The sequence below is a fragment of the Halichoerus grypus genome, chromosome X (assembly GCF_964656455.1).
Source record: "Halichoerus grypus chromosome X, mHalGry1.hap1.1, whole genome shotgun sequence".
Classification (NCBI taxonomy): domain Eukaryota; kingdom Metazoa; phylum Chordata; class Mammalia; order Carnivora; family Phocidae; genus Halichoerus; species Halichoerus grypus.
The window spans coordinates 115,157,713-115,179,583 of NC_135727.1; the positions used below are offsets into that span (position 1 = coordinate 115,157,713).

Genomic DNA, 21,871 nt, shown 5'->3' on the forward strand with positions numbered 1-21,871 from the left:
TTTATGCATTTGTCTGTTTCTCACACTAATTTCTAAGCATCCAAAGTGCTCTCGTATCTCCCACAGCCCCTAGTAATTTGCTTTCCAAATATAAGGCATTCAATAACTGTTGATATAATTGAATGGGAAAAAATATTCTACAATAATGTTTCTCATTAAATCAAAGATATATGGAGAGCAACCTTAAATGTTAAAACTTTTCAATCATATTTTCTGTGACTATTAAAAACTTCACAGAAAGGAAAATTTAGTATCTTCATTTTTGAATAGATAGCAAGGCTGAAAAACTGCTGTTATCAGATGTGAACATTTACAATGAGAAGTTTAAAAATTATTAGTTACTTAAAAATCCACACAGTATTCTAATTTTCTTCCCGAAATAACTTTCTCAATTAGCTAATTTATAATGCACAGACTAAAACACATTAAAATACAACTTTCATTATTGGATATTTCACAGGCTTTAATGGAATTTTAGAATATGTATAAAATAATTTTTAGTGCTTCAAGTAATTATTGATTCTGCAAAGAACTATTTATCATGCAGGAGACTGTCTTTGAAGAGTGATGTTTTCAGAATGTTGTTTACATGGCGGTGTCTCATGTAAATTTTGCTGCTAGACGTGACTATTATCTTGCATATTTCACAACCTCCCTTCTTCTCTTCCTTCCATAAATCAGAATATTGTTAAAGATAACCAGAACACAGTTTACCATGCAAATATGTGACAGCAAATAATATTATCAGATTTTTCCGTATCTCTATCTTCAAGTTGAAAATCAAATTGAAGCATTTATTTATATAGTGTGGATTTCACAGGTGCAGCTAAGCATTTCTTTATAACTGAATCAAATATAATTTGGTATTATAAAATGAAATGGGGTGACTCATAAGCTATTGACCAAGTTTTAATGGTTAATTAGCAGCAGTACATTATAACCCCTCACTCACACACAGTCAGTATTGTGGCTAAAGGAATTTTAATTAGCTGTGTGAGACCTCAGTCAAATACACCTGCAAGCCAGCTCTCTTATTTTTCAAAGCTCTCCTCCTAGGTTCTTGCTTTGGAATTTCTATTAGACAAAGGTAGTGATTACAACTTCTTCAGGCTTTGACCACCTTCCTTTCTCTTGTTCCCACATCTCTACCTGCATTATCCTTTGTAAACTCTGAGATAATAACAAATCTGATAATGAAACCAAGGGCTTTCAGTTTCTGAGTGGTAACCCAAACATGCCAACCTGGCCCCATGTGAATCTGCTCATTTCCCCACTGTCTCAGCCCTGTTTCCAGTGGTATTGCTATAAAGGGACATTTTGGATGTTCACTTGGATTTCCAATCAGTATGCTATTCACTCACTCCAATACTGGCTTCAAGGTAACTTCTAATGCTTTCAAAGTGTTTATCTTATACATGGCTTAGAGCAAAGTATTTGGAATGATCTGGGAGGGACAGAATAGGAATGACAAGAGAAACCCTTTTCCTTTAGCTTATATTTCTGACTGTTTAAAAATATACCTAAGCTGAGATAGATACATTTGTGGGTGAATAATAAAATTAAAACATTAAAAATAGAATGAGGTCTGGCTTGAGTTTAAGGTGAGTGAGTGAATCATGTGCCCGATTAAATTAGCATTGCACAGAAGTGGAACCAGAAGGGGGGTAGAGTATAACAGCTCTCTTCCCTCTGGGGTGACTTTTCCATCTGTACACTGCAGGCCTGCTACCAGATAATGAATGGTGAGAGATCCCAAGATGACAGGTGGCAGAAGAATACAGAAGAGTCTTATTAGCCAACTCCTACAATATGTATTCTGGGAGCTGCTACTTGAGCATTTTTTCCTTAAAGAGTACCTGTTAGCAGAAATTGAATTTAGAAATAATATTCTTTACCTCATGAGCTCCCTATAGGAGGAAAGGTGCATTAAAGATACGGGAAAGCATAAAGAGGTGAGGGTATAGATGCTACTTTTTGGTGGCTGGGCATCTATTTATCCTATTTGTACAGGTATTTGGGGATTCACCTGTCTCCTGTTTGTAGCCCATGAATCTGAATGAAACACCAGGATGGAGAATATGGCCAAGATTAAATCTGATATAATCTGGATATTGTATCCCCTCAAAATTCATATGTTGAAATGCTAATGCCCAATGCGATGATGTTAGGTGAGGCTTTGGGAGGTGCTTGAGGTCATAAGGGTTGAGCCCTCATGAATGGGGTTAGTGTTCTTAAAAAGAGATCCCACAGAGACCCCTTGTCACTTCCACCCTGTGAGGACACTAAGAAGGCACCAGCTATGAACCAGGAAGATGGCCCCTACCAGAACACAACCATGCTGGCCCCTTGATCTTGGACTTCCCATCTTCGAGAACCACAAGAAATAAATTTCTCTTGTTTATAAATTATCCAGTCTGTGGGATTTTGTTTTAGCAGGCCAAATGGACTAAGACAAAGCCAGTCAGCATATTGCATTTCCCTAGGACACAGTGATTGGTTCAGTGGTGGTCCCATGATTCTGTAAGTCTGTGAACACACTGAGGCTTTCCCAGGACTTCTAGGGAGAAGACATTCATTCTTTACTGCCTTACTTGAACAAAAGGGTCTGTAGAGGCTATATTACTTCCCTGATACTGGTACAACAAGGTGCCCAAGCCTGAAGAAAATAAGTAGGGGGCCAGAGGTAGTAAGATGGAGAGAAATCAAATCTCTCTTTTTTTTAAGATTTTATTTATTTACATGAGAGAGAGGGCACAATCAGGGGAGGGGCAGGACGAGGGGCATAGGGAGGGGGAGACAGAAGAGGAAAGGGAAAGAAAGAGGAAAGGGGAGAGGGAGAAGCAGACTCCCCACTGAGTGTGGGGCCCAACAGGGGTCTCAGTCCCAGGACCCTGAGATCATGACCCAAACCAAAGTCAGACTTTTAACTGACTGAGCCACCCAGGCACCCCTAGAAATCAAATCTTGATGACACCTTTTGAGCACTGATTCCAGCTGTGCATGTAGCCAACCCTGCCTCTGGATCAGGCTGCCTCTGGATTTGTTATGTAAATCAGTTAATTTCTTTAATTCCTTTTTTTGCTTAAACTAATTTGTTTGGATGTTCTATTATTTGCAACCAAAATTGCCCTGGTTTACACAGATTTGAGTAACACTCAAGCAGCTCCTCAGTTGAAGACTGATCCATGATTTGACAGGGGCCCACATGTTTGGAGATTTATTTATTTAGTGATAAATCAAGAGTAAGAGGAAACTTTCAGAGAAGTTTGTTTGATGGTCCAGAATTTTAAATTATTCCACTGGCAAAACTCTTAACAATCCATCTACTAATTTATTTGCAAGTAATTAAAAGATGACCCAAGGTCATCACCAATCCTCAAGATAATTCTGTGTCTGGAGTATGCATGATTTATGTAATTTTATGATATAAATGTTTTCATAAGTGAAAAAGCAGAATAATTACATTTATGTGCTATGGAATAAAAATGAAAAATGAGAATGTGGAACCTCACAAGGAATCACTTAAAAAAAAAAAGTAGCCAGGAAATCCCCAGTATGAGGCTTTTTAGAATGTAATGATTTCATTGAGAGAAATAATTTGTAAAACAATTTGGAACTCCTCTGAAAGTTTTAGTCTTTATTAAAATTTTCTGGTGTTTAGGTTATTTTATTTAACTTTACACAAGGGTAATATTTGGTATACATGAAATATGGATATGTTATAACCATTGGAATCACAGTGTTTTTAAAGAAATGAATATTTATTTGATAAATACTACATTTCTGAAAATATTGTACAGACTAGTGGTTTTAAATTTGTTTTGGTTGGTCCCATTACTTAAGAATTAACTCTCAGTGGATGTTTATTTGAGAAACTGGTTGCTGTACCTAAAAATAAAGAAATGTTAATGTTGCCCTTTCCAGGAGAGGCAGTAGACAACCATCTTAAGAAGATGGATTTCAAACTATAAATATCAGAAAAATTCAACAATCCAATAATTTTCCAAAATGTATTTTGAAGCAACTAAAATAAAATGCCAGACCTAAGTCTACAAATGCCTTTGTAAAAATCTGATGATTAAAGGAAGGAGTTTGACTTTTTTTTAAAAAATAGTACTTCAGGGTTCATGAGAGAATGAGTGAATCTGGTAAATAAACCAGGACATCCCACTCATACAGATCAGTTATGTCTGCAAGAAGTAAATGTATGATTTCTGTAACTCCATTAACTCAGTTTAGATCTGTGAAGTCAGTGAAGGTAACAATGAGTTGCAGTGAGCCAGCAGCACACAGAAATATCCTGGAATCAAATGATCCAGTTGGGAATCTCAACTCCACTCATTCCTAGCTGCACAGCCTTAGAAGTTTACTCATCTTCTCCAAATCTTAGCTTCCTGATATATAAAATGAGTCTAATAAATTTTAGCTATTATCACCTAAGTTTTTCATGTTATAACATTTGTCATTTGTACAATGTTTCTTTGTGTCATGTGCTGCACTAAACATAAGTGCACACACACACACATACTCAGATACACTTAAAACTCTCTGAGATGGATATTTTGAATTCCCATTTTATAGTAGAGACTGTCTCAGATAAATTAAATATGTCACTCGGTCACATGGCTTGTGTGTGGTCAATCTTGGATTTGAACAAAAGTCTACTTGATTCCATAGACAATGATCATAACCTGCAAAACTAAACAATTTCTGTATATTGTAACAAGAAACACAAACAATTGTGAACTTGCACTTTGACCCACATCACAATTTTGGGGAGTGCTTTCTAATTTTGCCTATTTCTTAGATAGCTCAAGAATGTATAAAACAGAACTTTGTGTAAAAACCACAAACTACATACTAGCTTTGGGATGAAACTAAGATGAACAGATCCCGTAACTGAAACTGGAGGGAGAACAGATTAGCTTCTTAGGTGTAAAGGTAGAACTGTGAGCCAACATGTACTGTAAGATATGGTCACAGTCATTCAGCAGATGACAGAACCAATCTCTACTGACTGTGGAAAAATCAAAGTCATACCTCCTAATTCTCAAAATGGTGCAAGTTTGTGCTGGTTCTATTGGTTCTAGAATTTTAGAAGTGAAGATATGTAGGTGGGTCCTAAGCTGGTATTGAATACTGGGAATAAGACTAGAATTTAGGACAGGAAAAAAGCTATGATTTCTGGACAATAGGCCATACCTTTTGAGCCTGATATTCTGGTTTCATAATGCTTTCTGTTTATTTGTCCTTTGTTATCCTTGATCTTTAAGTGAAATATGGTTTAAAGAACTTGTTCAATTATTTTATCTTTTTTTTTTTTTTAGGAAGAGAGCCAGATATCCATATTTATCTGGGGTGTTAAACTGAGAGCAGCTTACATGGTTATATTGGTGAAAGTTATCTAATTCTCTAAAAGGAAAGTGGACCAAGGTTAATAATGGCCGAACTTTGAGGGACAGGTTGTTCCTTCCCATATGGAGATATTCTATAAATCAACCAATACTTTCTTTTTATCAGTCATTTCCTGATACATCATTAAACCAATAACATTTTTCAAAACTGATTTGAATCCTGTTGAACATGTAATCCTGATGAATTCTTTTTCCTTCTGAAAATGCTTTCCTTGCTTGAATTCCTTCTCTTAGTTTTCAGCCAAGTCTTTTTCAGACTCCTTCACCAGCTTCTCTTCTTCTGCTTGATGTTTAATTGCTGATTTTCTTCCAGGGTTCTCTATGCCCTGACCATTTCTCTTTTGACTTTATATATACATATTATACATTATACATACCATATCTAGGTGGTTCTTTTGCCATGATCTTAATCACTTAGGTACCCCAAAGCTACATATTATGAGAAAGACAAAACAACTTTGGACCTTTTACATAATGGACACAGTTTGGCCCAATTGTTATCATACAAGAGAGATGGAATGGAACTCCCCTCACCTAAAATTGGTTTGGATATTAAGACTCATCATACCACATATACACCAAAAGGGTATGAAAGAGATTTATTATTCACATAATTAGACTTTCTGTGGAAAGAAAGGTAGATTTCCAAGCAGGTCCAAAAATGGTTTGAGAGAGCAGGAGGGGTGGCTGTCTTTGGATTTATTGTAGTAAGGTAGTGGGTCTTGTGGGGGTGAAGGGTTTCCTTGCATGGGCTGGGGCTTGCATAGTTTGAGTTACCCCCTGACACCAAAGTAGGGAGCATCAAGGCCTTCTTATCAACTTGTTCAGGTGTAGGGGAAGAGAGTGTGGCAGGGCTTGAAAGCTGTCAGCGGTAAAACATGAGAAATGGACTTAGATTCTTTATTACAGATTGTCATCATAATTAAGTCAGAGTTAATTTAGATTTGACCACTACAAATTCACAACTTCAGTCTAATTGTCTCTTCTAAATTATAGAATTGCCAGATTGATCTACTTGGATGTATGACAGAGCCCTCAAGCTCAACGTGTTCAAAACTGAATTCTTATTATAATGTAAGTTAATGACCTCTCAATCCCCCTAGTTTTCCAGATTAGAAAGATGAGAGAGATCCTAGATATTTCTCTCTTCTCGCCAACCCCCTGCTCCTTTGTTTTAATCATAAGGTCCTATCTCTCATTTAATTATGTGTTTAGGGATGACTGCAACTTATTGCTAGAATGAGACAAGGGTCAGCATTATTTATCTTCCAGTTTTACATGTTATGTATGTAAGCATTGAGCAAGCTTGTGCCCATGCAGAAGTAGATGAGAAAGGAAGGAATTTAGTTATGGCAATGCCACTTAATTCTTTGAATGTCTTCTGAGTTCTTTGCCAAAAATCACATGTGCTTTATCATCAAAAACTACTTTTCATGATCTATCAACCAACAACTTAAGTACTTTTTTCAATTTTGCTGAAAGCAGAGAATTAGAAATTGCCACTTGGCAAAGGATTTGTTATCCTCTCATTAGAACCATGCACTTTACAACAATGAAATCAATATTTCAAATTGCCCCCTTATTTGGCACCAAGGAAGTTTCCCCACCTAGGGCACTCAGTAGTAAGGTTCAGGGTGGTTGAGAAGTAGGCTTCTTTTTGTAAAGGGGAGAAGTATGAGTCTAACAGCAAAAGTGGGAAAGGAAAAGCAGAATGATGGCAAGCACATTCTCTGTCAGACCAATTTTAGGAAGGAATACACAGGAGAGTTGAAGGTCTAGAAATTGATTTCTTTAAAACTATCTATGCCTGCATCCCCTTTGGATAATTTTTGTGTGCCTGAAGGAGTCCACAAAGTCCCCCAATCTAAAACCTTTTGCAGTACTTCACAAGAATCATTCCATTTTTTATGAAAAGTACAGCATAGGAAATATAGTGTAATAATGTTTTATGGTGACTACATTTATTGTGATAAGCATTGAGTAATGTATAGAATTGTTGAATCTCTGTGTTGTACACCTGAAACTAATATAACATGTCAGTTATACTTCAAAAAAAATAGAATTGCTCCATCTTTGGAATTCCTCTGGAATTACTGAATCATATTCAGCTGGTTAATAATCATATAATATATTGGGAATTTTCTTCTATTTTTGATTTATAGTTTTATGTATATAATAGCGAAGTATTTAATTCACCCCAAAATATTTATTAGTTCTTATTTTCCAAATTAGATTATACAGTTTTTGAAGATCAGGACTAGATATTATTTATTGCTTCATCAATCACAGTACCATTCACAAAACTGAAGTGTGTTTGATTATTGATGCCTGTTAACCCTGTTCTTGGCTTCAGTAAGCAAGTTTCTCTCTCCCTCTATCTTCCTCTCCTTCAGAGCATACTCATAATACAGATTTCTTATCTCTAAAAGAGTTTTCTACAAAAGAGTAAGTTCAGGTTTCTGTGGTTGTAATCATCTGGATCTGCATTTAGATCCTAATTCATCCCAGATTACAGGCTGATATGGTAGTCAAAGGGAGATTCAGAAATCCTGAAGGGAATATGACACTTTAAGTTTAGGATTATTTAAACTGTTATCATGATTTGTAGGTGGTCCACTACTATATTTTCAGGGTTATTTATTAGACATGTACAAAATGAAGAGGAGGGAATGCTTCTGAGCTCATTTTACAAGGTCAGCATTGCCTTTATACCAAAACCAGACAAAGGCACCACAAGAAAAGAAAATTACAGGTCAGTATCCTTTATGAACATGGATGCAAAAATCATGCACAGAGTATTAGCAAACTGAATTCAACAAAACCTTAAAAGTATCATATATCATGATAAAATCGGATTTAGTCCAGCGATGCAAGAATGGTTCAACATCCCAAAATCAATGAACATGATACACCACATTAACAAAATGAAAGATAGAAATCCTATGATCATCTCAAGAAAGAGATGCAGAAAAAGCATTTGACAAAATGCAACTTCCATTTGTGATAAAAACTCTCCACTAAGTGGATATAGAGGGAATGTACCTTCACATAATAAAGACCATATATGACAAGCACATAGCTAACATCTTGATCAATGGTAAAAAGCTAAAAACTTTTTCCTTAAAATCAGGAACAAGACAAGTATGGCCACTCTTGCCACTTTTATTTAATATAGTATTGGAAGTCCTAGCCAGAGCTAGAAAAAGAAATAAAAGGCATCCACATTGAAAATGAAGAAGTAAAACTATCACCATTTGCAGATGACAGGATACTATATATAGAAAACCTTAAAGACTTGACTAAAAAAACTGTTAGAACTAAAAAATGAATTCAGAAAATTACAGGATACAAAATCAATATACAAAACCTATTGCATTTTTATACACTAACAATGAACTATCAAAAAGAGAAATTAAGAAACAATCCCCTTTACAACTGCATCAAAAAGAATAAAACACCTAGGAATAAATGTAACCAAGGAGGTGAAAGACCTATACACTGAAAACTATTAGACACTGAGCTGGAGACATCATATTCCCTGATTTCAAATGATATTACCTAGTTATAGTAATTAAAACAGTATGGTATTGGCATAAATACAGACATATAGTCAATGGAACAGAATAGAGAGCCCGTAAATAAATGCATGCATATATAGTCAATTAATTTGTGACCAAGGAGGCAAGAATATACAGTGGGAAAAAGACAGTCTCTTTAATAAATGGTGTTGGGAAAACTTGACAGCCAGATACAAAAGAATGAAACTGGACCACTATCTTACACCATACACAAAAATGGACCCAAAATGGCTTAAAGACTTAATGTAAGGCCAGAAACCATAAAACTCTTAGAAGTAAACATAGGTGGTAAGCTCTTCAATGTTAGTGTTGGTGATATCTTTTTGGATCTGACTCCAGATACAAAAGAATGAAAATGGACCACTGTCTTACACCATACACAAAAATTGACTGAAAATGGCTTAAAGACTTAATGTAAGGCTAAAAACCATAAAACTCTTAGAAGTAAACATAGGTGGTAAGCTCCTCAATGTTAGTGTTGGTGATATCTTTTTGGATCTGACTCCAGACGTAATGGCAACAAAAGCAAAAATGAACAAATGGGACTACATCAGACTGAAAATCTTCTACATAGTGAAGGAAACCATCAACAAAATTAAAAGACAACCTACTGAGGCATGGCCCTGGGTGAACATGGCACCTCCTGCACTCTGTGATCTGGGCGTCAGGCCATGGTGGGCCGCAGGTGGGCTGCTGCAGGATTCCACGGCCCTGAAAGAGGAGCACCCAGGCCACAGGAGAGCAGTGGCTATTTAGGTGCTGAGTTTTTCCTGCTTCTGCACATCACTAGACTTAGTACATGCCCCTAAATCTAAAGCCTCACCTCTGCAGCCCAGTCTTTGTGCCCTCCCATCCTTTTGAAACATTGGTGCTTCTTAAAAAAATAAATAAATAAAAGGCAACCTACTGAATGGATGAAAAAATTGGCAAATCATATCCAATAAAATGTTAATATCTAAAATATACAAAGAACTCATACAACTCAATAACAACAGCAACAACAAATCAATCTGATTAATAAATGGACAGAGGATCTGAATAGCTAAAAAAGACATACAGATGAATAGGTAAGCTCAACATCACTCATCATCAGGGAAGTACAAATCAAAACCACAATGAGATATCACCTCACAGCTGTTAGAATGGCTATTATCAAAAAGACAAGAGATAGCAAATGTTAGTGAGGATGTGGAGAAAAGGGAACCCTTGTGCACTGTTGGTGGGAATGTAAATTGGTGCAGCCACTGTGGAAAACAGTATGACTATTCCTCAAAATTTAAAAATAAAACTACCATATAATCCAGAAATTCTGCTTCTGGGTATTTATCTGAAGAAAACGAGGACATGAATTTAAAAAGATGCACCCGCATGTGCATTGCAACAGTATTTACAATAGCCAATATATGGAAACAACCTAAATGTCCTTTGATGGATGAATGGTTAAAGAAGATACACACACACAATGGAATACTACTAAGCTATAAAGAAAGAATGAAATCTTGCCATTTGCAATAGCATGAGTAGACCTCAAGGGCATTTTGCTAAATGAAATAAATCAGAGGAAGAAAAATACTGTATGATTTTGCTCATATCTGGAATCTAAAAAACAAAACAGGGGCACCTGGGTGGCTCAGTTGGATAAGCATCTGCCTTCGCCTCAGGTCATGATCCTGGGGTCCCGGAAGAGGGCCCCGCATCAGGATCCCTGCTCAGCAGGGAGCTTGCTTTTTTCCCTCTCCCTCTGCCACTACCCCTGCTTGTGCTCACTCTCTCTCTCAACTAAATAAATAAAATCTTTGAAAACAAAAAAAAACATATGAACAAACAAAATAGAACAAAACTTACACATACAAAGAACAAATGAATAGTTACCAGAGGGGAGGAAGTTTCAGGATTGGGTGAAATAGGTGAAGGGGATTGAGAGGTACAAACTTCCATTTATAAAATAAGTAAGTCATGAGGATGTAATGTACAGCATGGGGACTATAGTCAATAATTCTGTATTGCAAACTTGAAAGTTGCTAATAAAGTGAATTTTTTTTATTATTATGTTATGTTAATCACCATACATTACATCATTAGTTTTTGATGTAGTGTTCCATGATTCATTGTTTGCGTATAACACCCAGTGCTCCATTCAGTACGTGCCCTCCTTAATCCCCATCATCAGGCTAACCCATTCCCCCACCCCCCCCCCCTCTAGAACCCTCAGTTTGTTTCTCAGAGTCCATAGTCTCTCATGGTTCATCTCCCCCTCCGATTCCCCCCCTTCATTTTTCCCTTCCTGCTATCTTCTTCTTTTTTTAACATATATTGTATTATTTGTTTCAGAGGTACAGGTCTGTGATTCAACAGTATTACACAATTCACAGTGCTCACCATAGCACATACCCTCCCCAATGTCTATCACCCAGCCACCCCTTCCCTCCCATCCCCCACCACTCCAACAACCCTCAGTTTGTTTCCTGAGATTAAGAATTCCTCATATCAGTGAGATCATATGATACATGTCTTTCTCTGATTGACTTATTTCGCTTAGCATAATACCCTCTAGTTCCATCCACGTCGTTGCAAATGGCAAGATTTCATTCCTTTTGATGGCTGCATAATATTCCATTGTATATATATACCACATCTTCTTTATCCATTCATCTGTCGATGGTGCAGCCACTCCGGAAAACAGTATGGAGGTTCCTCAAAAAGTTGAAAATAGAGCTACCATATGACCCAGCAATTGTACTACTGGGTATTTACCCCAAAGATACAAATGTAGGGATCTGAAGGGGGTACTTGCACCCCGGTGTTTATAGCAGCAATGTCCAAAATAAAGTGAATTTTAGAAGTTCTCAATAGGAGGAAAAATGTTGTAAATTTGTATGCTGACAGATGGTAAATAGACTTAATGTGGTGATAATTTTGCAATGTATACAAATGTCAAACCATTATGTTATATACATGAAACTAATATAATGTATCTCAATTATACTTCAGTTTAAAAATGTAAGTTGATAAATCGTATATCAGATGGTGAGTTTTGCTGTGGAGAACAGTGAAGAAGAATAATGGGGAGAAGGAAGTGTGGAGTGTAAGGGAGGTTATTGTTTAAATAAAGAAGTCAGAGATCTTCCTGTAAAATGGAAACTATAGGAGTGCCTGAGTGGCTTAGTCGGTTAAGTGGCTGCCTTTGGCTCAGGTCATGATCTAGGGGTCCTGGGATTGAACCGCCTATTAAGCATGGAGTCTGCTTCTCCCTCTCCCTCTGCACTTTCTCTCTCACTCTCACTTTCTCTCTCTTGCTCTCTCTCAAGTAAATAAATAAAATCTTTTTAAAAAATAAAATAAAATGGAAACTATAATTTTTGCCTTATAATGACATTGTAAAATGTCAGATAAAGTATTCAAATCTCCCTGTGCTGAGCAGAGAGAAAACTTGTATTTTATGGATGAGAAACAGATGTGGATTAATGAGGTTAAGTTTACTGCTAATTGGCAGAGTTGGGATTTGAACTGGGGTTTTCTAACTCTAGAATCTGTGAACTTCCCATTTCATCTTGCTGCTGTGCTGTTTCCCATGGGTATTGATCACACTTGGACAGACATTGAAGATAATATTTGTTTGCAAGTAAACCTAAAACAAATACTTATTTTTCATTTTCATGACAAAGTATTGGTGAGGATGTAGGAAAATATTGGTATGTAAAATGATATAGCCATTCTGGAAAACAGTTTGCAGTTTCTTTAAAAAACTAAACAAACTTGTTTCATATGACCCAGCAATCACATTCCTGTGCATTTACACTAGAAGAATGAAAACCTGTATCTCCACACGCATGTACACACATACACAAATGTGTAGATGATTGTTCATGGCAGTTTATTTGCAATAGTCAAAAATAGGAAACTACTAAATTGTCCTACAGTCATTGAAGGGGGTAACCAACTGTTATACATCCATACCATTGAATGCTACTCAGCAATAAAAAGGAACAAACAAGTTGTACACAACAACTTGGATGGATCTCAAGGACATTATGCTGACTGGAAAAAAACAAATTCAAAAGGTCATATACTGTATAATTCCATTTTTATGACATTCTCAAAATGACAATATTATAGAGAAGGAAAACAGATTAAGTGGTTTCCAGGGGTTAGGGATGGTGGAAGTTCAAGGAATGGATATGACTATAAAAGGAGATATTTGTAGTAATGGAATAGTTCCATGGTGGTTACAGAATCTATCAGTTTGATAAAATGACATAGAACAATATGCACAGCTTATTCCAATATCAATTTCCTGATTTTGACATTGTGCTATAGTTATGTAAGATGTACCATTGGGTGAAATTGGGTGAAGGGTATGTGGGACCTCTGTATTGCCTTTGCAATGTCCTGTGAATATATAATTATTTAAAATGAAAAGTTACAAGAAATACATATTGTATTTTTCCTTTCTAGAAGTTCTAGTTGACTATTTTCATATCTGCTTTCACCTTATTCTTTTATTTTTATAAATATAAGTACTTTCTATTCTGTACCTGATAATTCTAATATCTCAAGTTTTATGTGTCTGTTTCTATTGCGTGTTAGTTTTTCTGGTTCTTACTCATGGTGCTTTATTTCTGATAGATTTTGTGATTTTTAACTCTGAGATATTCGTTTTCCTTAGAACTTTATTTTTGTTAGTTCTTCAAAGTCTGGATTGAAATCAAGGTCTTCCAGAATGAATTTCTATTTGCTTCTGCAATCTTCTGGGAATGGTACCAAACGTGGACCTTGTTAAATTTAATTTTCCACTTGAGGTTTTTGGACCATATAAGTAGTATGAATTTAAACTGTAAACTCTAGAGAGAACTTTCTTATGATTGTGAATTTTCAGACAATATTTCATGTTACTGTCATCTAGTAACAGGGTCAAGAGAAGCAAATTTTCTATCTCCTGTGGTGGGGTTTGACTTCCCATTCACCCTTCTTCCATGTTTGTGATGGATGTGGTCCTTTGGGGCCCCATTTATATATGGGGGATGACTTATTGCAAACTCCACTTAGAATGACACTGATTCTGTCTTCTACACCTTGTGTAGTTGTGAAAGGAAGAAGCTCAAAATTTGCAAGGTTTGGCAAAAACCCAAGGTTTGGTTGAAAGCCATTTTGGCACTACCCTTCCCACTTGTCCATCTCTTCTTCCCCAGTTTTGGTTTAACTCTTTTTGGGGAGAGCTCCCTTAATTCTCTGCTTTTATTTGAGCACAACAGTGATGATAACCTTTCTATTTTATCCAGCATCTTAGTGTGTCAGTAGAGAGGGTGATTCATGCTATATAATCTGACCTATAGCCTGAAGTGGGTCTTAAAATTTTTCTTTTCTTACATTTGTTTTTATACTTTCTGTTTTGTAATCTTTAGCTTTCCAGAAAATACCACACCCATAAAAGCCCCCCACAACCCCACGAGTCACAAAGCAATGCTTTTGTTCTGTTCAGTTTTGTTTTAAATACTAACTTCTCCTTGTTCAAATTTTGTGCCCCTAAAAAGTTAAGCTAGATGATTTCTTTTGAAGATGAAATGGAAATCCATGAGCAATGTGTAAAATTTCACAGTGACAATTCTAAAAAGATTTTTAAAGAGGTTTATATGAGCATAAACAGATTTCATGACAGGCATATCTGAATACAAAAACCTTTGGGGCGCCTGGGTGGCTCAGTTGGTTAAGCGACTGCCTTCGGCTCAGGTCATGATCCTGGAGTCCCGGGATCGAGTCCCGCATCGGGCTCCCTGCTCAGCAGGGAGTCTGCTTCTCCCTCTGACCCTCCCCCTCTCATGTGCTCTCTCTCTCTCCTCTCATCCTCTCTCAAATAAATAAATAAAATCTTTAAAAAAAAATGAATACAAAAACCTTTGCTAGCTTTCATACAGGCTCATAGGGCACATTTGCACCACCAACAGAATAAAGCATCAAGGAATCTCTGGCTTCACCATGCCCAGGAAGGTAAATGAGGACCAAAGTGCCTTTGTATATATCTCTCCAGAAGTACTGTACCTATGATTTCTCCAAGAGACTAATGTGGAATAAAATTTCTTAACAGGAGAATCCAGCAAATTTGTTTGCTTCCTGAATTATCTAGTATAAGCCTCTGGCCTGTAATAAGCACTGAGGTTGGATTTAATTGAAGGGGAAATGAATTCCGATTAAGCCCTTCAAGAGGGGAGAAAACAGCTTCTTAAGTAGCTCAAGTCTTGGCTTCTGTAGATCTTTCTTTTAAAAGAGTGGGAGTTTGATTAATGTTTTTATTAAAATGGTCTCCCCTTCTTGTAAGAAAAAAAAGTTTATTCATGTTTCAAAACAAAACAGATTGGACTACCTCTCCTTTTGCTTTCCTCCTTTTGCCTGAGGTACATAGCTACTTTTTGCTATCTGCTAGAAATTTGATTTATTAATGCTAAATATTCTCTTTTCTCTGAGTTTTTGAAGGTCCTGGAAGACTTGCTAAGATTTGCCTGATTGGAAAATACATATTGATATTACATAGGCCTTTCAGTTACTTCACTTCTAGTCCCAAATCTGCTCTTGCTCTGAATCCCCTCTTTCTCCTGGCACAGGCCTCTGATAGCACATATCAGAGGGCACTTTCTGGTATTTGGGCATCCCCTCTCCCTCTGACAAAATGAGCATTTGTTTGATAAAAGACAATTATAGCAAGAAACAATAGGTGTTGCAAATAGTAGTACACAAAGCAGAAAGGGAGGGCATGTATAGACTTTGAAAGAATAAGCAAATGGTGGTAGATATGTTATTTAAAACTCCAGACAACTGAAAAAAACATTTTTATTATAGTTGAGATACAATATTATGTTAGTTTCAGGTATATAACATGGTGGCTTAGCATTTATATACATTATGAAATCATGACCACATATGGTTACCTTGCCACCATACAACTTTATTACAATATTATTGACTATATTCCCTAAGCTGTACTTTACATCCTGTGACTTATTTATTTTACAGTTGGAAATTTGGACTTAATTCTCTTCTCCTATTTCACCCATCCCCACACTTCCTGTCAACTTTTATTGAAATGAAAGACTGAACTGAGAGATACTGAAAAAATAATGTATAATTGGCAACCTGGAAATAAATCAGAAAACAGTGATTTGAATACATAAGACATGAATTAAGGCTGGATGATATAATAATAATAATAATAATTATCATATATTTGTTTTTTTATAGGATTTACTACACAATTTATTCAAGGGCCCCCCCAAGTTAGTGTGTTCATGAGATAGTTACTTAGAAAACCTAGAATAAGCCAAAACTGAAGAAAGTAAAGAAGAGTTGGAAAAGATAGTAAAAGGATGTTAGAAAATCATTGTGAAGGGAAATTTTGCCCTCTAAATCACAGCTCTGATCAAATCATATCAAGGTAAAATATCCTCTAAAGGCCCTCTATTGCCAACAGGGTTAAGTTCACAGCCCTTCATGAAGCAGAGGAAGGTATACAATCTCTTTTCACTTTACCATTTTAGTCTCCTCTCAAAACATTCCTCCCATCTCAAGAACTTAGCATCCAGCCACACAACTGCTCTACCAGTTGATTCCAGAATAGGTCATGCTTTTTCTGTTTCTCTTGTTGCTGTTTTTGTTTAATTGTAAAAGGAATATAGCCTTGTGAAAAAATCACATTGTACAGAAGAAACTATAATTTGAAAGTATAAATTTTAGTTCTTCTCCAACATCCCCACCCAACCTAATTATCCAGAAATAACCATTTCTATCAAGTTTGTTGGATGATTTTTCTATGCATATAAAATACATGTGATAAATAAAAAGTACTATAATAACCCTAACCCTATATAATACATAATATAATATGCAATACAGAATACAACATACATTTCATATAATATACATTTCATATTTATATGAAATGTATATTATATATGAAATGCATATAATATATACCCTCCAAATAAGACCAAGCCTTTCTGCTACTACCATAAACTGATCTCACTGAAATGTCATATTTAAAAGAATCCAAATTTAACTTCCTAAAACATTGAATTCTAATGTGTGCTTTTACTAAAACCTCTTGAATAGAGAATGGGGAGTAGGGAATAACACCTCAGTCAACACATACACAAACAGCAAAACTTCCAAAAATTCTACTTTAAACAATTCTCTCCCTCAAAGCCACCTTTACATTTCTCTCTTTTACAAAATACAGCCTACCTATTTCTTTCTTCTTCGGGTAGTGTCACACTCTGCCTAATGTGAATCAAATGAGAGTTTCTAAACTAGTCTAAATTAGTATTTTCTCCCATTATCTCTGGACAGCTCTACAAAGACTCAGGATCTGAGAGACACAAACAAATAAAAATCCTCCTTAGAAGTGGGAAAGGATTGTGGGAGAAGGGCAGGGATGGATTATATGTTTACATTTTTGTATATGTGTATGTATATATACATATGTATATATGTATCAAAGTATACATATATGTGTGTGTATAAGTGTGTGTATATATACACACACATATATATAATAATTAAGATTCTATATTCTGTAATGTGATGTTTGATGTTTTGCTTAGCAGCCTTTCCAAGTTAGTATAGATAGATCAGACTCATTTTCTGAAAGTATTACATATTTGATGTATTACCGTATGTAGAGGCACAATAATTATTTAACCTTTTTCTTATTGGTGTGCATTTAGGTTTTTATTTTTTATTTTTTACAATTATAAACAGTTCTCCTTCATTGTACATATATTTTGGTTCTCTCTTCTTTTGGACCACTGTTCAGTTTATCCTCCTACTACTTCTCTATGGTAAAACCTCTGTAATAAGAGGCTAAAAGATTTCTGTTGTCTAAATTTCCATTAAAGTCCCCAAATTGAGGACAGCAGGTATTAAATATCCCCCATTCTAACATCAGGGCCAAGATACTGCCAGACATTCTCTCAGGGTTTAACAAGAGGTAGACACTCATCCCCATGACCCCAACCAACTCATAAAGAAAGCTAAATGATTTGCAGAGAGCTCACTAAAGAAAGATATTTCATAAAGGAGGCAATTTATAAGATTTTAGTGAATTGTTAAACTAGTGAGGTGTATTCAGGAATTTTCTCTCTCTTGTGCTCTGGCTTGTTTTTAACTACATATCTGGTACTCTTAACCCGGACGTTTTTTTCTGAAGCTGCAGATAGCTTCTCTGCCTCAGCACAGGGCAACTGAAAATATTGGGAAAATGGCTCTCAACCAATGACTCTCTGGCACTTGTGTATAAATACCTTAACTCCTTTGCATCTCTTGTAGAACTTTGAGGCTGATGTTTTATATCAGCTCCTGAGTTTCCCCAGCCCCCGTTGCCCACTGATGTAGCTTTCTTAACTATATATCATATATTGGGTCCCTTTATTTTTTAAAAAATATTTTTTTTATTTATTTGTCTCAGAGAGAGAGAGAGCGAGCGAGCACACATGCAGGGGTAGTGGCAGGCAGAGAGAGAAGCAGCCTCCCCGCTGAGCAAGCAGCCCGTTGCAGGACTCGATCCCAGGACCCCGGGATCATGACCTGAGCCGAAGGCAGACGCTTAACCGACTGAGCCACCCAGGCGTCCCTGTTGGATTCCTTTCTTTCTTGGTCTCACTTCCCTTCTTCCCTGCTAGTGTTTCCTGGGATCACCTTCCAAATATACTACTTGCACTTGAATCCTTATCTCAGGATTTTCTTTGAGAGAACTCTACTTAAGACATTGGAGCTATTAGGGAAAAAAACAGAGGTTGGCAACTCACTCTCAATTGGATATTTACAGAGCTGCAAAGCTCATAGGCCTGTAATAGCACAGAATATTTCTGTGGGTATTTCTTAGGAGAGTTTGACATTGGTCCCATAGGATTTTAGGGCATATATTATCAAAAAGATTGTAATTTGTTTCTTGGTGACTTCCAAAAGCAAGACACTGGCTAGAGTAATCTATGATGTCTGGGAGAAAAGAAGAAAGCTAACAGAGAAGAATGGAATGTATCAAGTACTCACCATCCTTGTTATGGGACCATGGGTCAGGCCTGAAATGGAAGAAGAGAGGAGGTTTGATTTAGACATGATATCACAGTTCTGATTTGTACTAGCTTAGGTTTGATTTATACCTTTTAAGATTCTAAAGCAATCTACAGTTACTGGAATTGTTCTTAAAATTGAAAGGGAGTGGAAACCTTACATTTGGCCTCCCATGTCAGAAAGGGGTAGAAAATGAGATCTTGGCCAAATGCTTTAAGTCAGTGGACAGGAAAAATAAAGTCATATTTTTATTTGTACTCTAGAGTTCAGACTGTTGAATACATTAGTTACATACATCTCCTATATCATTCTGTCTCACCACTTGCTAGCTAGGTGATCTTGGGCAAATTTTTAACCTCTCTACACTTCAGGTTATCTGCTTTATTTATGTATGTATGTATTTATTTATTTACTTACATTTTTAATTGAAGTATAGTTGACACATAATATTATATTAGTTTCAGGTGTACAACATAGTGATTCAACAATTACATAAATTACAATATGCTCACGACAATAATTAAGTTACTATCTGTCACCACATATTCCATATGCTATACCTTTCATCTCTCTGATTTATTTATTTTATAACTGGATATCTGTACCTCTTAATCCCCTTTACCTATTTTGCTTATTCCCTCCCACCCCAGCAACCAGTAGTTCATTCTCTATATTTATGAGTCTATTTCTCTTTGTTGTTGTTTGTTTGTTTAATCCTCAAAAGGCTGTTAGGTGATGAAATAAGATAGACTAAGTAAAACACTTAGACTGATACTCAATAGGTGCTCAATAAATGCTGGCTAGTGTTACTATTATTCTGACTCCCTACAAATGGTATCATCCATTTGGTTTAAAACCACAAACTCATGTTTTGACCTCTTCCTCAGCCTTATCCTAAACATATGTAAGTAATTTCCTTGCTTCATAGAATCTGTCTTCACAGTTACTCTCAAATCCACTGTTCCTCCTTCATGACTACTGACATTAAGCTAGTTTTTGGCGTTATTAGTCACCCAAGTTTTTTAATAGCCTCTTCCTTGCTTTTCATCCCACCTCCAAATTCCTTATCTTCCAAACAATGCTATAGACCAATGTCCAAATTAGTTTCCCAAAGGACTCCTTTGATCTTGGCTTCCCTTGTTAAAAGAATATCTCCTTCCCTATTACAGAATGAAGTTCAGATTCTTAATCTTAGTATTAGAAATACTGCATAATCTGATCATATATTTCTAACTGTTTCTTCTATTACTATCATGTGTGTATTCTTTGCTCCTTTCTACTTGGCTAAAATGTACTACCTGCTGTTTCTAGAAAAACCCCACACTTTATTGTCTTTGTTTTTTGATTATGCTCTTCCTGCATTCTAGAATATCCTACCCTCTCTCTCTGCCTGTCAAGAAGTAGCTACCCTTTTAGATTTATATTATAGGTCACCTGGGTTTTTTGTTTGTTTCTTGGACTTGTGTTTTTTTTTTTTTTTTTGCCTTTAATATTTCTTGTGGAGCAGATCTAGGGATGGATTCTCTGTGTTTTGTGGGACATAGTTTCTCATAGACAATTACTTAAAAAGTCTTGCCTTTAAAACAAAGAATGAGTATAAAGGTGGACATTTTAGGCCATCTAGGACACTATTGGAAAGTATTTTTAATTAGGTGGGAATTTTATCACATATCCGAGAACCCTGGTGTGGGCAGCAAACTGTAAGTACAGATGTCAAATATATTGGTCGCAGCTTCTCTTAATAGCTAAATTAGCCCTGTTGTTTATGGTTTGATACCTTTAACCATCGTATAAATATTGACTGGTTTAGTTGTCTTTGTTAGCTGGTGTTAACATAAGAGTGTCTGGCTTTTGTTAAAAACTCAATAAATTTTCACTGATTAGGGAAAAAAAAACCAGTCACCTGTTTAATGGAGCTTTCTCTGATCCCTGAAAGTATATGTGATATTTTTATCTTTTGAATTGCCTCCATGAGTACCTCTTCCATGGCTACATGTTGTATTCACTATTACATTATGATTATTAATCACTTTTCTTCTCTTTCTACTAGATTGTGAGGTTCATGAGAGCAAGAATATCTAAATCATTTGTGTATTCCTTATTGTGTTCAGTCAATGCTTTGAAGCCTCAACTTTAATGCCTGCCATATAAAGTCTAAATTGTGGTCATAACTAAGCCAAGTAAGGTAAATTCGTGTTAGACTAAATTCCATCCTAAGGATTGTGAAGCACTTCAAACTCTTTAAGGAACAAAGCAGACCATATATAAACAAATACTTGGATTGGATTCTGTTTAGGCTTCAACCCCAGTTTGATTTACTTGGTCTGCTGTGGGGCCTAGGCATCATTTAAAAAAAAAATAAAAGCCCACCCCTCCCACCCACTCACCTAAAATTCTAATATGAAGCCAGGGTTGAGATCTAGGATCACTGGTATAGGATACATAGATACCACAGATAAAGAGTTCTCACCTTTGAATTAAAGAAAAGAACAATTAGCAAATATATAAACTCTGTATACTTTTATATTCTTTCCTAGAGTTAATTATTTACCTATTTTAAGGAACATTTCTCCTTGGTGGGTAAAAACTTGTGTTTGTATTTAGGAAGTATTATTCTCTTGCACTAGTCTTTACTTCTCACTAGGGAGCTTGGTTTCCTCATTTGCTTTTAGGTAATTAGTGGAGAAGTATATACAAGCACATTGAAGAGAGATGGGTCATTTTTTTCCCCTGCTATGAATATTTATCATCTTTGGCTTTGACATTTACTTCATCTTCATTGATACTTCTGCAGTGCATTGCTTTCTTTTGGCATTGACATTT

At 36.0% G+C, this 21,871-nt stretch overlaps 1 long non-coding RNA gene across 4 annotated transcripts in view; it reads left to right on the forward strand.

Moving 5' to 3' along the window:
* LOC144380556 (uncharacterized) overlaps nucleotides 1-21,871 on the forward strand; it is a 945,783-nt gene that overhangs the window by 215,423 nt on the left and 708,489 nt on the right. For 3 of the 4 annotated variants that reach the window (XR_013444728.1, XR_013444726.1, XR_013444729.1), the window contains exon 4: nucleotides 6,411-6,488. The exons of the other annotated variant lie outside the window; for it this stretch is intronic. This is a non-coding gene — a long non-coding RNA (uncharacterized LOC144380556). The remainder of the gene's footprint in view (nucleotides 1-6,410; nucleotides 6,489-21,871) is intronic. 4 annotated transcript variants of the gene reach the window in all.